Source organism: Heterocephalus glaber, unplaced genomic scaffold (assembly GCF_053883595.1).
Source record: "Heterocephalus glaber isolate CG9 unplaced genomic scaffold, H.glaber_assembly_v1.0 deba00001608, whole genome shotgun sequence".
Taxonomy (NCBI): Eukaryota; Metazoa; Chordata; class Mammalia; order Rodentia; family Bathyergidae; genus Heterocephalus; species Heterocephalus glaber.
Window position 1 is genome coordinate 2,869,235 of NW_028258379.1, and position 17,413 is coordinate 2,886,647.

The 17,413-nt window shown below is 37.7% G+C and overlaps 1 protein-coding gene across 9 annotated transcripts in view; it reads left to right on the forward strand.

Annotated features, from left to right (window-relative positions):
• The window catches only part of Syt16 (synaptotagmin 16), a 316,226-nt gene that overhangs the window by 163,672 nt on the left and 135,141 nt on the right, over window positions 1-17,413 (forward strand). For 2 of the 9 annotated variants that reach the window (XM_087195235.1, XM_087195233.1), the window contains exon 3: window positions 377-452. The exons of 4 other annotated variants lie outside the window; for them this stretch is intronic. The gene's annotated coding sequence lies outside the window, so the exon portion shown is untranslated. Of the gene's footprint in view, window positions 1-376; window positions 17,296-17,413 lie in introns of all 9 variants that reach the window. 3 more of the 9 variants (XM_087195231.1, XM_087195232.1, XM_087195230.1) reach the window with 3 other exon arrangements.

Here is a 17,413-nt window from a genome sequence, read left to right on the forward strand (position 1 = left end):
TTGGGACACTTACTTCACCTTTCTGGGTCTTAAGTCCTCACTTGCCAATTGATGAGTCTGAACTAGATTTCTCTCAATTCTTATCTGTGATCTTGTTTGGTTCATAGGGTTACCATGGGAACCTATTCTGTAGCTCTTAGTCTATGAATGGAAGAGACCTAATAAAAATGATTAAAAATCACCTAGACCATCCTACTCTTAGATTGAACCATATTATAGATAAAATGGCTGAGTATCAGTGACCTAATTAGCCATTATAATCTATGTGCAGTTCTGATCTTTGCTTATCTGGTAATATGAGAGAGACAGTAACAACAATTTATTTTCTGAACTTACTATACAAAAATAATTTAACTGACAAAACACCTTTCTTTAGGCCATACATTTTCAAAGTTTGAAGAATATTCATACCACTTTCAAAGTTTGAAGAATTTCATACCACCGGAATTATGGTAAGGGGAAAAATAATATGAAATGATGTCTTGCTAATAATGCAGATAATAATAATGGTAAATGGCAACTATCATTTATTTAGTACTGATTACTGCTGTGTAACTGTTAAATATGTTATATGCATTATTTGATTTCTTTAAAGTGCTATACTGTTCATTGGTAATGATTACTTTTGGGGAAAGGTAGATTCTACTTGTAACAAAGAAGCTTTTGTTCTGCTGAGAGACAGAAAATGAATTAAAAATTAAAGGCTCTCAGTGAGATAGTTTTAAAAGAAGCGTATCAGAGAGAGAGGCGATGAGAAAGGGGTGATTCTGTTTTATTCTCCCAAAAGCTTTTTTTGTATAACAATGGCGAAAGTTAGACTTTGGAGCAAAGACCATCATTTTAAGAGGCGCAATGCAGTAAGGATAAAGGAAAAATTCTTCCCAGGCAAGGACAGAAGAAGAAGGGTGTTCCACTTGTTGAAAGGTCAGATTTTGTCTTGGAAGATGACAGAAGGAGATTCAGAGGGCCTGAGACATTCCCTGGACTTAACCTTGAGAAGAGTAGCAGATGTGGAACAGTTGGAACCTGGCTGTAACTAACATCTTTAGTAATAGAATCCAGCATGGCCCACGGAACAGCCACAAATCAGAGCACTATGGGTTTCTCACTTGGAAGTAATACTGGAGATCAAGGGTTCCATGTGGGCCTGGGATGCCTGCAGTGGGATAGAACATAGTAGTGAGGTTGGGAGGAAAGAAAACTCCTCCTTTGCAATTCCTCAAATGAATAGTTCTTACAAATAGATGTTTAGACATTTCTGCAGGACCATATGGGGTGCAGAAGATAGTGGTAACAATTAGTGTTTCTGCCAGGAATATAAGATCAATGCAGCATGGGAGAGATGGGTCTGTGTTGGAGGCTGGGAAGCAAATTATCCCAGGCCTGTGGGAACAGGGCTGTCATCATATGCATGCATCCTACGCAGTGGCCCTGAGCCCCCCACTTAGAAGGGCTCTGTACTTGACTTAATGCTTTACTGTTGCTGTCTTGAAATTCTTAAGGATTCCAAGGGTCCTGAATTTTCCTTTTGCACTGAGTCTTGCCAGTTTTGTGGTCTGTGATACTTGCATGATCACTAGGCGGCACCCCAGGTCTGCACAGTTCATAGAGAATGCTGTTAAGGCAGAAGCTGATTCCACTGGAGGTCAACGGGAACCAGCAGGAATGAGCAGGACATCCGGTTAAATAAACTTACACCTAGGCCGCATGCTTCCTGGTTTAAGGGGACATATGAGAGGGAGGGGACAGCCCAAAGACTGATTATTTATCCAAAATGAAATTGATAGAGCTGCTTTGAATGGGCAAGTTGAAGTCTAGTTTCTCAACATTGAGCATACATGGAGAGCTTCAGAGAAATATGAGAGCAGTAGGAGTGAAGAAGTCAGCTTTTGTACATTTCAGCAAGCTGAGACTGAGCTGGTGCTCAGCAGTAAGGCTATGCCAACTGGAGCTCCTATAGGAGAAATTTCTCCCTGCAGTTGGTAGAAAGGCCCAGCTGATTGATCCCTCCCCTGACCAGCCCTACCTCCTTACCTGCAACTAAATATTTACCTTCTGGTCCAGCCGAGACCTCTGACCTGCCCCAGTGTTTCCTTCTGCTTGGGCCATAATGGCTGCTCTTGTCAAATATTTTTTGTTTCATCTCTACATTTAGGTCAAAGGATGTTAAAATACAAGAGTTCTATAACACAGTTTAATAAGTAGTTATTATTATCATCTCTGCTTTGTATATGAGGAAACTGAGGTTTAGAAAGATGAATTTTTCTCCAAGTTATTAACTGGCAAAACCCAGTCTCAAGACTGTCTAAATCCAGAGGCCAGGAACATAATGCCCTATCTTTCTGCCCACCTAATCTTCCCAATTTAATCCACTAGTTCCTGCTTTCAAAATAGCTTCTGGGATGACAAAAACTGGGAAGGTGAGTTTTGGTGGATCTGTTGTTTTCCTTGGCTGCCATTACAAGCTGTCACACACTTGACGTCTTAATATAAACTTATTCTTGCAGAATTCTGGAGGTTCTGGTGAAGAACACGTTCCTTGTCTCTCAGATTCTGGTGGCTGCTGATTGCCCCTGGCATTCCTTGGCTTTTGGTTGCATTAATCAATCTCTGTCTCCATCTTTACCTCACCTTCTCCCGTGTCACCTTCTTCTATGTGTTTCTGTCCTCTGTCTTTGGCTTTAGGCCTCACCCTGATAATCTGGGAAGATTTTATTGTTTTAAATCCTTAAGTCATTTATATCTACAAATACCATTTTTTCCCCCAAATAAAGTATTACACATAGGTTCCAGGGATAAGGACATGGACATGTTTTTGGGGGGTCAGCATTCTGCCCACTACAGGGGGAGAGGAAGGTGGAAACATCAGGTGGGAATGATTTTCAGTCATCCCACAACAGAAGAATTGATGAAGAATTGGATGCAAGATTCTCTTTTTTCCTCTTTGCTTCCTTTTCACTGTTGCTTTTTTTTCTCCACTTTGTTTCCCACACTCCCCAAGCGGGGTTAGAATGATGTTCATAAAGATGTAATAGAAGCTTGCCAGACGTGTATGATTAGTGACTGGAGTCAGCAGTTGTGGTGCCTTCCAACACTAAGCTTTGTTGAGCTATCCTAGATCTCAATCCTGGGAATCTTTTAAAAATTATTAGTGCCCAAAGCTCACTGCAGATTAAATCAGAACGGGGAGTGACAGTGTAGGGGAAACAGCTTTAATAAGAATGTCAGGTAAGTAAAGTGGTGGCAGGGGTGGAGTGCCCTGATAGAAGTGAGGGACTTCAAGTTCCCCTTTTGTGGCAGGAAAAGAAATACACGAGAAGACCTTTAACACTGGCCCTGTTGGCCTTCACTTCTGCCCCCCATGGATGGATCTGGTGCTTCCTGCCAAGCTCCCGCCCTCAGCACTCCCTTCCATCTGGGTCAGCAAGCAAGGCGCCTCTTCCATGGCACTGCCCGCCTTGTCACCACCCACCCTTCCATGACAGTGCTTTCCTGGGCAGCTCACTTCTGCACAGGGATTAGAAGACAAGTATCTGGAAGAGGTGTCTTCCTTTATAAAATTATTCAAGGTTGCCAAATTACAACTAACTTTAATTCATATTCAAGATTCTGAGACTTCTGCAAGTTTTAAAAAAAATTTGTGAATGTGCCAAGACTGACAAATCTGATCGGCCCTTCTATGTGTCTTTCATTGTTGACTTAATGATTTTTGACAGTATTTTGTTTTCGTTTTATGCCCAACAAATGTTATAAACTGGTACAAATGAGGATTTAAAACATACATACAAATATATGGGGATAGTGGCCAACATATATGATGGCCTTATTCCATTTTTGGGTTTTTGGATCCTTGAGATAGAGAAGGACATGCCCATCTTACAGCTGTAAATAACCACTGTCAACTTTCTCATACTTCACATATAGTACAGTTGATTAAATATAGCAAGAGGAAGTCATTTGTAAGGATAATGTACAAGCAGTATGAATCATACTCTACTGAGAGATTTTGATTACCTTCTTTTTATTCTCTTTTATTTGTACCTAGCATCTATATTTCTTTACCTGCAGATCTATGCAGTGTCTCAATTTTGATATATACTATTCAGATGAATTTTAAATTAATCAAATCTTTTATAATAAGAAGGTTCAATGCTTTCCTTGCTTTTTAAAATAAGATGATTAAAAAACGTAACTACCACTGAGTACTTTTAAGCTTATAGTCTACAAACTTTAGGATTACACAAGGATTTGTGATAGAATAATGGACTGGACAATCTCTAGAAAGTTGAGATCCTCTATTCTCCCTTTCCCTGTTTTGTACTTTTTTGTCCTGCGATAGTGGGGTGACTAAACAGCCTCTTCTTACTTCTTGTTGCACCTGTCTCCACTTTAGCAAATGCAAAAGTGGATCCAGTTTAAAGGGAGGTTCCTAGAATGGGAAGAATATTTGTTAGTAATCTAAGTTGGAAGGTGTTTTCTTTTCTGATTTAACACCTTAATTTGAATAGAATACATCATGTGTTGTATTAGGTTAAACTTTAGGAAACTGCAGGATGGAAGTTTCGTATGGTTTAATATAATACAGGAGATGAAAAATTGAGAATTGAGAACAATAAAAGTTTGATTGAACATTAGGACAAGCCTTGGTGTCCAGTGACTTGATTAAGACACAAATAATTAGTAATTGATTTTTATCGTATTCTAATACTTTGGAAATATCTTTGGGCTTGCAATTCTGATGGGTCCCTCATAGTATGACTAACTGATCCCTGTCTGTTTGGTGAGTATAAATTCTAAGAAACCAAGTTGGGAGGTTACTGTTTTGAGAGTATTTATTCATCCACTCATCATTATTTATTGAAAATTCATGCATGATACATATTATGCTAAGTGCAAAAAATTAAAATGGTAAAAAAGGAAGACATAGTTCCAATTTTTTGGAATTGTATTCTTTTTGTGAATATGGGAAAACCCAAACAAAGGTAAAAATAAAGAGGCAAATAAACAAAATAATTATAGATTGTTATAAATGCTATAAGGTCCTAAAATAAAGATTAACTGATAGGACATGTAGATTTACTAAACTTAGGTATGACTGAATACATCTTGCTCATTGCTGGGTAGGATACCTGAAGAGTATGTTATGGCTATAGGGAGCTGTATTGCATGTGTGTGTGTGTGTGTGTGTGTGTGTGTGTGTGTGTGTGTGTGTGTGTATGTGTACACATGAAGAAAGGGAGGGGAAAACAGAAGAGACATAGGGGGAAAGAAAGGGAGGGAAAGGTTGAGATTTTAAGGAATCAGCTCACATGATTATGGAACCCTACCAACTCCAAAATCTGTAAGGTAGAACTGGAAGCCTGGAGATGCAGGACAGAACACCACAGCAGTTCAAGTTGGAAGGCCATCTGCTGGCAGAATCCCTTTTTGCTCAGAGGAGATCAGTCTGTTTAACTAAGGCCTTCAACTGATTGATGTGGTCCACTCACATTATAGAGAGAAATCTACTTTACATATTGTCAACTGATCTAAATGCAGATCTCAGCCACAAAGAAAACCACCTCCCAGAGTAGCCTTTGACCAATATTTGGGCACTGTGGCCTGGCCAAGTTGATGAAATTAACCGTCAGAGAAGCTCACTGGCCTCTATGCCTGTGTTCTTCTTCCCTCCAGGAAGGTTGGGAAAAGATCTTAATTAAAAACACTTTTATAATGGAAAGGTTCAAATAACAAGAAAGTAGCAAAAGACTGGTATAATGATCCCACATGCCCATCATCCACCTTCAACGGTTATTAACAAAGATGATTCATTTCTAAATTACACCTTATTGTCTCAGTTGTCATTTTTCCTTTGCACAGGCATCATTGTTCCCTTAGAAATCTCCGTTCTTTACTATTTGTTTTCTTGCACCTAGAAATAGGTAACTCCTTTGCTCAAGCATTTGACCCAGCACATGAACTTGTTATCTAGCTAAGTGACTGCTGGAGAGAGAAACATTCGATTAGAGATTGGGAGGGAATGTAGAGTATTAGGCAAATTTGGGCCCATTTCACTTAGTTGGAATATGAGCAGCCCTGCTTTCGAAGTTATTTACAAAAGTGTGCATGGTTACCTTAGGAAGATTTTTCCTGTGGTATTTGAGCTTCCTCTGTGATATGGGATATTAATTAAAGCAAAGCTGAAGCTCTTTATAAGTATGAAATACTGTAGAAATGTTTAACACCCAAGTGTGAGGCCTGCCTAAACTCACATCACTACACCAGTGTTTCAAAGGCTTCAAAATATTCCCCTCATGACTTTTTAATTTACCAATGACTGTATAACGTGTGTGTGTGTGTGTGTGTGTGTATAGTATATGACATATATAGTTCTGTATTTTATTTTTAGCAGAAACTCTAGAGTTTTTCTGTGTTTGGAATGGTTATAGCATGGAATTTTATGTCTGAGAGTTAGAGGCATTGCTTGGTAAACTTTGGTTGTCTACATAGAAGCATTCAGTAAATGTTTATTGCTTGGTTGGTTAAAGTTTTTCAGTCCTGCAGCATAAATCCCCAGAATGAACTGCAGGGGCCTTAAGCACACATCTTTTGGCTGGAGACAGTAAAACTATCTTACCTACTTTTTGAGAAGCTTTTTCTGGTAATGGAGATGAATAATATATCATTTTCAATAATAGGTGAAATTTCTTGTAAGTTTAAAGCTTGTGTGTTTGTCTGCACATGCTAAAGAGTGGCACTATTCACAGCAGTCATTATCTTGGTGACATCTTCCAGAGAAATCTCTCTTTAAAATGCGTCTTGTCTAGAGGAAATCATAGGTGGTATTAAGTTGTGTTTATCACAGTATATTGAGCTTTTGTGCTTTTTTGTCAGTGAGACAGTAATGTTCACTGTATTTTAAAGAGATGGATGGCTTAAATCTACAAAGAAAATCAGTTCTGGGTGGGCAGCAAGAAAAGAGATTATTGTTTGAGTAGAGTAGAATTAGCACAGATCACTGCTGCAGCACTGAAGTGGGTGTCTATGAGTTTACACGCTTAATTAGCTTCTTCAGTAATCAGTGTTAAACTAGTTATTTGAGTAGTAGGTTTAGGATATTGTAAGTTTTTTTTTTGCCTGACAGATTAAAGTAAAAGAAAGGGCACATCTATAGTCATACACATCCATTAAAATATTTACCTTGGGAAGGAAAGTAAAAAGCATCAAGATACAATATGTGTATGTACAAATTCCCCATGATGAATGTGTTATATATTGTAAACATATCGATAAAAACAAACTAAAAACACAGAAACAATTAAAAAGCCCACTTAAGAAGCAAATGCCTTGTTTGTTAAAAGTTCTGAAAATAATAGTAAAGCCTGTGTTATTTTAGGCTTTATGACTGAGCTTTAATGACCAGATGTAGGTGTTATTTGTAATGTGTAAATCTGGAAAACCTGAAAACATTTGAGTCTTATTTGCTTATACGTTTTATAATCTGAATTCTCTAAACAATACTTAATATTTAGGAACAACTATAAGTCTTATAAATGATACTATTTGTTTTAAAACTGCTCAATTTTTTCCTCTAGTTAGCACTGACAACAAAGTGTTAATTTATAGTTGTTCTATGAATGTGCAGAATGTTGGATGGAAGAGAGGGTGATGACCAAAACCTACTTCTAGAGTATTAATCTTTTGCATGTTTCCTTTTAAAATAATCATGAAGCAAAGTCCAAATGCTGGCATTACAAGATATATTACAGAAAGTCTGGTGAAAATCTCAGTGCCTTACCTTGACTCTTCAGCTGAAGGCTCTTTTTTTTTTTTTTTTTTAAAGTTTGGTCTTTGATCTTCCCAAGACCTCCATCATCCTTTTGCCCTTAAACAAGTAATGTATATTAAAGCTATACTTGGTACCTCATTGTTCTGTTAGATGTCAGAGTCCTTTTAGATTTTTATTTTTCCTGCAGCTTTGCTTGATAATCAAAACTCTATCTTGTATTAATTTTAAGAACATTTTAAGGTAAGAATTCCACCTAGAATTTTCCAAGAGAAGCTGAAACTAACCAAAACATATAGTCTGTGTGGCATTGTGTTTGGAAATGGAAGCCAATGTGAAATGCCATTTTTCTATCTCTTGGAGGCTTTTTCAATTTCATTAGCTGCTTTATTGTAGGATTCATATTTTACATTAGAATTCATTTTGGAATAAGATATTCATAGTTTGCTGGTAGAATCTCATTCAGTATAGACTGAGCTGCTCTAAAAGAACTTGCACAGATATTTGCAATTCCTCAGCAAGCAAGATTCCATGTCTTTTAGTGACTAATAGGAAAAATTGCAAGATGAGGAGGGGGAAAAAGAGACAGATGGGCATTATTGGCTTAAAATAGAAATATAACTAGCATTTTGGTTTAACTCAATAGATACAATCTGTACAACTATATATAAAATGCTATAAAATAGGTCACACATGTATTTAGAATAGCTGAGAAACTTTTGCTTTGACAATCATGCTGAGAAAACAGTGCTTCCTGGTCTTGTGTGGAATTCTCTGGCAGTGGAAAAAGAAATGTAAAAGAAATGTAACAGTGTTTTCAAATGTTCTTTGATTAGGGAACCCGGCCAGTCATTGGCTGTGTGGACCTGAGATACATCATGTACCACCCACCTAACCTACTTAGTTTGTAACCACAGAGAGCCCATTAAGACTGCATTTTTGAGGAGATCTCAAGGGGGTCTGATTCTGAATGTTTTCCAGACACAGAAGCATTGATATGATCATGTTATTAGCATTACGAAGAGCCTAGTCATCAAGGATCCCAGGAGATCTCATTTGATAGCTGCTAATGAAGAAGATAGAATGTGTAGCAATAGTCACTTTAGTAAGGGACAGTTTTACTACCTCCTTGGTTTGAAGCATGTGTAAACAAGATGAAAGAAAAACATAAAAAAGAATCATTGCTAATATTGATTTAGATTGAGAGTGTTGATGTGTTCATAGACAGGAGGGGGCAGGTATAAATAAGAATGTGAGACTCGGTCCTAGGATGTAGGAGAAACATATTCCATGGATTAGCAATGTAATGGTTTTCTGCCTATACATGAAAATTTCATTAGATGGAAGATTCATACTTCCCTCATCACAAAACTGGAGGAAACCAAATTAAAACCTGTTGTGTAATTGTTGGTTGTGCAGTATTTTTCAGAAACAGATCAACTTCAGCAGTCAACGCTGTTTATAGCAGTGAGAGTAGGGAACATGAACCCTTTTGAGACCTGAGAAAGATACGAACGTCTCCAGGAAACAGCTTATTCACTAAATATTTTGAAAATAGATTAAAATTTACAAAAACTATTTAAAGATTTTATAGGTTTGTCTCCTTGCAAGCAAATCTAATTTATGGAGGCTGATCTGAATTCAGGTCAGTTTGATTCAGTAAATATTTCTTGAGTGACTTCTACATACCTGACATGGTTGACAGATGCCAGAAGTTGTGGTAAGTCTGTATGATAGATATGCTTGAAACAAAATGAATATTGTGTTGGTTACCAACAGTAGTAAAAGTCCAAAGGAGGTTGCTGAGGGGAACTTCACAGGATCCTACTTTTGAATGTTATCTCCAGGGTATACTGACAGCTTACCAAGCATTTTCCTATCATTTTGCAGGTGAGGAAATGAAAGTCCAGGGACTTAAGCATCTTTCTCAAGGCTGTAGTTTCAGAGGTGGTACTGGCTTGTGATGTCTCACATGTATTTTAGTGGTACTCCACTGTCTCTTCTAACCTCTTAATGAAAAAAAAGGTAATTGTAATGTGAATAGTTACCTGAAATATTTTATTATTTATTATTACTTTATTATTATCTTATTTAGCCAGCTGTATTTTTTTGTTTTAAAATCTTGAAGTAAGCAATAGCTTAACTCCTGATAAAGTACTTATAAATGTGAAATACATGATGTCTCAGTTAACATAATTATGTTCTCATTCTGATGGAGAATATTGGATATTTTTCCTTGAGATTTAAAGGTTTGTATATTCTTTTTTTTTTTTTTTTGTACCGGGGATCGAACTCGGGTCCTTGCACTTGCGCAGGAGGCGATGAAACCACTGAGCTAAATCCCCAGCCCAAGGTTTTATATTCTTATAAGAATAGGTATTTTCACAGATTTGAATCCAGGATCAGCTTCTAATTGAATATTTAGTTTTAAAAATATGAAATCATTACAAATAGTAACCATAAAATACTGTCAAAACATGCAAAATATGTTAAATGAGAGGAGGAGTATAATAAAATATGTGTGTATAGATATGTGTTCACATATTAAAAAATATTGATTACCTGGTCTTTGGTCAGAGTCACTCTGCTAGATGCTGGCAACATCACAGAAATTAGCCAGCTACCTGATTTCATGGAACTTCTGGCTTAGTGAAGAAGACAGATGTTAAAAGAAGTAATTGTATGTCATCAATAAGCTGTGATTATGATACATGTCAATAAGAACATGTAAGACGTGCTATGAGAGAATATTTCAGATTGACATGACAGTCTGGATTAAGGGGAGCTATGGGTTGTCACGTCTTGCGTTCTGAAAAGTGGAGCATAAAAACAGACTTGGAAGGAAATGCTTGGGAGCTGTGGGGTAGGAGTGGGGAATCCTGGAGGGAAGAGCTTTCTCAGCTTGGGAAGAGTCCAACTATTGGGCTTCTGAGTCCTGTGGGAGGTATAGATTGTGTCCTGAGAAGAATGGGAAGTACTAAACCCTGACTGAGAAGAACAAACACGTAACTCAGAGAGATCACAAGGGTGTTCTATGAGGAGGGGATGTTAGCAAATGTGGTGCAATCAGTGAGGAGACTGTCAAAGTGCTGTGGGTGGGGGAATGGAGACTTGGACTCAGGTGCTACCTGTGTAGGGGAAAAGGCTAATGACTCAAGGTTATTCAGATGCCTTCTACACAAACGAGGAGTTATTAGATGCAAATCACAAGGAAGTATAATTGAAGGAATGTACAAAACTCATTGGACTTATGTTAAGGCCCAGGGACTCAGAGTAATCTTCCCTCTTTTTTAATATCAAATTTTTACAAGGCTGATATTACTTTTAGAATTAACAACAAAAAAACTTTAACAGTGAATGGTTGCCCACAGAGTATTGCTTAATTTACCTCAAGAGGGTTGCAATTTCCTGAGTTCCATAATTTTCCCCTTATTTTTGAGTCTACTGCATTTTCAAGAGATACAAGTGTTTCTCTCTCTTCTCCAGGGACAAAAACAAAGGCTGGTATACCTCCTCATCTGGGAGTCATTCCTGTTCATTGTGCCTGCATTTTTCTTTCCTCAATTTCATTACATCACCTCCTAATTATATTGTCTGGTGCTGTCGAAGTTATTTGAGATTTCAGGATCTCCTTTATTGGGGGCCAGTTCATATATGCCAATGCCCTTGGGATATAGGTACCTGCTTGTAGGGAGTCCATGGTGATCACTTTAGTTGGGATTTACCTTTGAAAGGTAAATATTAATTAAATACAATTAATATTTTAGTTCCTCAAAATTTTATTATATGTGAGTCTGAAAATGAGCTTCAGTTCATTAGCAGCAATAGTCTCTTAAGAAAATTATGTATTAAAGCCGTGTTAAATGATCCCTCTGGAGCTGCTGAAGACCTGGGGTGTCTGAATTATAACCACTGCATTTTGTGGAGCATATTTGAGTTTCTGCCTTGGATGTAGGAGATATTAAAAAATGCTCAATGGGTTATGAAGTCTGATGAGGATTTAAAAGCTACTATTGCTATAATAGTATACACCTTGAACAATTTAAAGCCTTTGTTGAGCCAATCCTATTCTGTTTGAAATTGTCATGCTCAAGTACAAAGCTATTATCTGTTGGGTAAAATTAAAAAAAATTATAAGCCTTATTTGCCTTGAGCAGGGATTCAGAATATTTTTAATTTATTGTACTTACTTTGGAAAAGTAATTGCAACACTTTTTATTTTTAAAAGGTTTCCATTAGTGAAAGAGGCAGTTGTGTACGAAGAGAAACAGAATGATGATAAGCTTCGAAGTCACACAAACCTCAATTTGAATCCAACAAAGACCATTATTACGTAAAATCATTCCACATTTTTACTTTCTGGTGTCTTTAAAATTTTTCAGGCATTTTATAAAGATTTAAAATAGTGTTTAAAGCAAGAATTTCCACAAAGAAGAGCTGGAATACTAGTTCTAGTCTTTATTATAAATATAAACTTTGAGGTGAGTTGCTTACCCTTTTGGAGCCTGTTATTTTTGTCTGTAAAACAAAAAGGGTATTATCTTTCACAAAAAAGATTTTATTTATATAAGTTGTCAAAAAATCATTGTATACAATAAAGTGTCTGGCAAATGTTACATATATTGATAATATAATTTTTCTGAAGTGTTAACATATCAGGAAAAATATTACAAAAGTTTAATATTTTTTACCTTTTGAAATGTTACAAATTTTAGTTTAATAATGAATAATGTTAAGTACCTGCTATATATGGGGCTGTGTTCTAGGTGCTTTAAAAATACTGTATAATTTAATATTCAGAGTGCAAGATGAGTAGAGGTGCACCCAGGTAACATGACTTGCTCCGTGCTGTGGAGTAACTGAGGAGCAGACCCAACATAACCTTATTTTGGTGATTCTAAAGCCATTGCTATTTTTTCCTTCACACTGTCTTATTTTTCTCCACGTCTAGGAGCATATATCTTGATGTAAGGCAGTTTCTCCTTTTTTTTCATACTCATTGCCCCCTGATGCCCAGTGGCAGAAGGTTTATAGGTTTTCCCAAGGCCAGAGATGGCAATGTGACTGTTCTGCGTCTCCTGTTTTTGCCATAGGAGTACTCAGTTCATTCTTATATTTGCTAAGATGACAACGTTCAGAACACATTTAAGACAAAGGCTACAAAAGAAATTTCATCTCAGTGGCACATATCTGTACCCATGTAACAAATTTGCTGCTAACAGAAGACACCATAGACTCTTGGATCTTGTTAAAGATGGATTACGCCCATTTTATAGTTCTTATTTTGTCTGCATACATCATCTTCCTGTTTTTATTCATGCTAGGAGCACAAATTGACGTTCCCCAGAGGGATGGTAATGTTAGCTTCTGACCACTCTAGTGAGTCTGTACAATGAACATTTTATAGGTGACATGAGGAAGTTAACTGACCGCTATGAGGAGATGCTTGAAATAATGCCATGTTCTTGGCTTTACTTATGACTCTTATGGATTGTGGTAAGGAGTGAGAAGACATTTTCCAAGGCATTCAAAAACTGCTAAACGTCAACATACTTGTGTAGATGAACTTGTGTAAGATTTTGATTTAGGATTCAACTGAGTTATCTAGCTGGGAACTATATTAATAGAAACATTTCTTGTCTCTCAGAATGTGTCTGACTCTCTGCAGGAGCTTATAATCCTTTAAAACACATGGGCATAGAAGTTTCCTCTTCAGCTTTTACCAGAACAATGTAGAATTTGAAGGCGTAGCTTCTAATGCTGGTGTTTCTTTTAAGGTCACAATTCTTCCTCTCTCTCTGCAAGCTTATGTCATCAGAAAACAGTGACAGGAAGATTTAACTGACAGACTTTCTAAGACTGTGAGCAGTATTCTGGGTACGGAGTACCTCTTCTTTCTTCACAACTGCCCTTGGTGAGGCTGATCCAAATACAGAGCAAATGGCTCAGGAATTTGGTAGCCCCCCCAATACAACGCTTTAATATTTTCTGCTTTATCATTTCCTAAGTTTAAAATTATCTTAATGCAATTAAACATTGTTATAATTAGAATTTTCATTAAAGCAAGATTTAAAAACCTGTATTTTGTAGGACTACATCAGTGACTTTCCTTTCATCTTTATCAATTTCTTCTTAGGTGGCTAGTTTATTCTGCATACTTTGAGAAGTTGTAAACTCTCCTAGATCATGTTTGTGATAGGAGCTTGTGTGTTAAATACAACCCACACTCACATATTTTTTGTGTTATACTCTTTGTAATAATGAGCCATCACAACCTATTTTAATTCCAATACTGAGCCCTTTCAGTTATGACAAGGCCATCAACGTTCAAAAAACTGTATTTTTCCTTCTAATTCAGAAGGAAACTGAACATCAGAAGTCACTGTCTTCTCATTAGTGATAAGAAAACCTGCAAAGCACCAAGACACTAGGTTCATACTTTATATAATTTGCTTGTGTTGTGCTCTCCCAGTCAATTTGAAGTTTACCAAAGCACAAAGGTATCACTATGGCTACTCTGCCAACTGAGCCCCTTTTGCCTTAGGCTGATTTAGTATAATATGAATGGTCCCCAGAGTTGGCAGTGAGGTAATTTTTAGGATCTGGCTTTGGGTACTCTTCCTTTGGGAGTGTTCGGAATGTAACAACTGAACACTTGCATATGGACTGAGATTTGGCCTCTGAATTGGCTCTGGGGTCTTTTGGCAGTGGTTGTTGCATAAGTGCAGAACCAATCCCTGAAAGGCAACTTCCCTCTGAATATATCCAGCCTTAATATTACAGTGCCCTCTGGCCCACTTGATAAATTCTTGGGTTTTGGAGCAGGAAAGGAACATCTAGAATCATCTCGTGAATGAACTCCACTTTAGGAATGAATATAAGCAAAAGATTCAGGACTATTTAGCTTTAAACATTTTCACTGGTAACTTGCTTCATCACCCATAGATTCGGCACCCCTTGGAAGGGTAAGATTGACAAATGTGTACCACACAAGTGAAACTGTTTATAACAAAGGCACACCGAATGCCCTACAAGGCCACACTTTTAACTGTAGATGAAGATTTGACAGAGAAGGCAATAGGAGCTGAATTGTCAATGATGAGTCAATATTTACTATATTTACCAGGCAGGTTGGAGATATGTCATCCTGAGCAGAGCCAGCAGCAGTCAGGAAAGAGTGTGGTCACTTTGGAATGTCCTTAGCCTGCTGGAGTGACTAACACATGGGGCTTTATAGGGAGGAGTGGTGAGGAATGGCTGGGTCCTCGTCGTGTGACAGTGTCTTTGGGGACAGCCCATACACAGCTGGACATTCAATTAGGACAAAAGATAGGACTCTGTGAATTATGAGGCTAGCAGAAGATGCTGTAGCCACTCACTTATCAGACAGAATATTCTAGGTCTGGGATCCCCTGAATCATAGTAACTTATATGACATATTTGCGAGAGAAAAAACAAACTCCAAACTGTGGGCTGTGAACTGGGGTGGAACCAATGCTGAAGGACTCTTTAATGTTACTAAGCAGGAGATTTGTGTGATAACGGTGTTTATCATCATTTTAACAGTTCCAACTAGGTTTCACTCATTGACAGATTTATTGAGTATGCAACCTATTGTTGCATAAACAATGCTAGGCATTGTTTTATGCGCAATTTTTAATAGGGTTTCCAATTTTACTTACTGAGAATTTACTACGCACTTGTAGGCAATGGGAATAAAATACAGGACAAAGAGAAAGTCCATAGAGCCTCCAGGCTAGTGGAGGAGACTGCAGTAAACCTGATAGAAGGGCAGGCTATGGTGAACAGACAAGAGTTGGATGGAGGCTGGAAAATCTACAGGCTGAAACCAACTGGGTGTGTAATATCTGAAAGAGCTGGATCTTGGGGATCCATGATCACTGTTCAAAATGTAATGGAAGAGATTCTTCTCACCCAAAAGCAAACAGAACTTGGAATGGAAAAACAAGATGGGAGGAGTATTGATGAGAGAAATTCACGTCACTAGAATGTTGTGAGTTTGAATGTTGAATACCTTTGGCAAAGTGATGTTCTGGGTTTACATGAACTGAACTGGAGGTTTTGGTGAGACATTCCAGTGGAGCTATTTCTTTGTATCAGTGGGGCACAGAGTCACCAGGGGAATGTGACACAAATACAGTGGTCCAGTTCAGGCCCAGTTCCTTCAACTATCCTGGTCTTTCTGTTCTTTACTAACTCACCGGGTGATTCTGACCTTCCAGAGTTTGAGATCACTGGGTTGGATAATCAGAGATAGAAGTAAGGAAAGAACAGTTGAGTTAAGGGCTGAAAATGTATATTTTGGAGCTTTAAAAAAAAGTTGTTAATTAAATCTTAGGGGGATGGGCCAACCTTCCCTGAGGTGGGTAAAAAAGCAAGAAGAAGGAGCCACAGGATAGTGAATGGTTACAGATAAGTTGTTGATGAGAAGGCAAGGACAAGCGTGAAGGAGAAACCCATAAATGATTCAGCAAAAGGGGAAAATGCAGACAGCTGCTTCCCTTTAACCAAAGTGTGAGCTCTATGGAGACAGAGGCCTCAGGGTTACCTTACACCTGGCATGATGCCCAGCACTTAATAGATATTAATCAATACTTGTTTTTCAAATAAATCAATGTATCCATGAATATCTAACAAGAATTTTTTTTAATTTTCAGTTTCTAAGAAGAATTTTTAGGAGCATGTAAGTAGTAATTTCAAATGCAGTAGCCTGAAGTTAAAGGAGGCTACAACCTAAGGGACTGCTAGTAGATTTAGTCTGAAGGAAGCTGTTGCTATAAAAGAAGTAGGGTAATTATTTTCATGCAGTGAATTTGGGCTCTGTAGACATTGATAACATTTCTTCTGAGCTGTGGTAGCAACAGGATATGTACACATACATACACGTGCATAGGTATACATATGTGTATGTTTGTATGCAGGCAGACGTGTAAAAGGATAGATTTTTGCTCTGGTCTTTATAGTGTCTGTTGGTCTGTTGATGTCCTGTGGCTGCTTATTTTGGTCTGTGAGCCTCTGGGGACAAAGCGTATGGCAGAAGTCTCCCAGGTTGTAGGGGGCTATCTGGGAGGTTGGAACACAGCAAAAGCAATGAGTTGCTAGGAACATGTCCCTAGCAAGCTGAATGCTCCATTTGCCAACTTCAGATTTTCAATGATTGCTTCCAAGAATAGAGATAATATCTAGAGACTACATAAAAATGCACAAACTTATTTTAAGATGTGTCTAAAGCTTTTAAATGCCTACACATATTTCCTTTGAAAGGATAGACCTTTGTGCCTGTTAGTCAGCTCGCTGGGTTCTGCAGGTTTGGAGATGAAACATGCAACTTTTTTTGTATTTGGAAATGTCACACCCAACTGGATTTTAATGAAGATTCATTATGCTTTTCACACTATTAAGCATGGCCATGTGAAAAGGACCTATTACTGCTTATGGACAGGCCCTTGGAGGTGAATGAACATTGATAGAATCTACATTTAACTTTCTTCAGCCATTTTTATTTAGCTGTAAGTTTCTAACGAATGATCTTTCTTGCTCCAAATGCTATTTAATATTGATGATTGGTGTCTGGTGATGGGCCTGAGGTTGTAACTTTAACAGGTGTAAGTATTTCTTTCCTCTGTT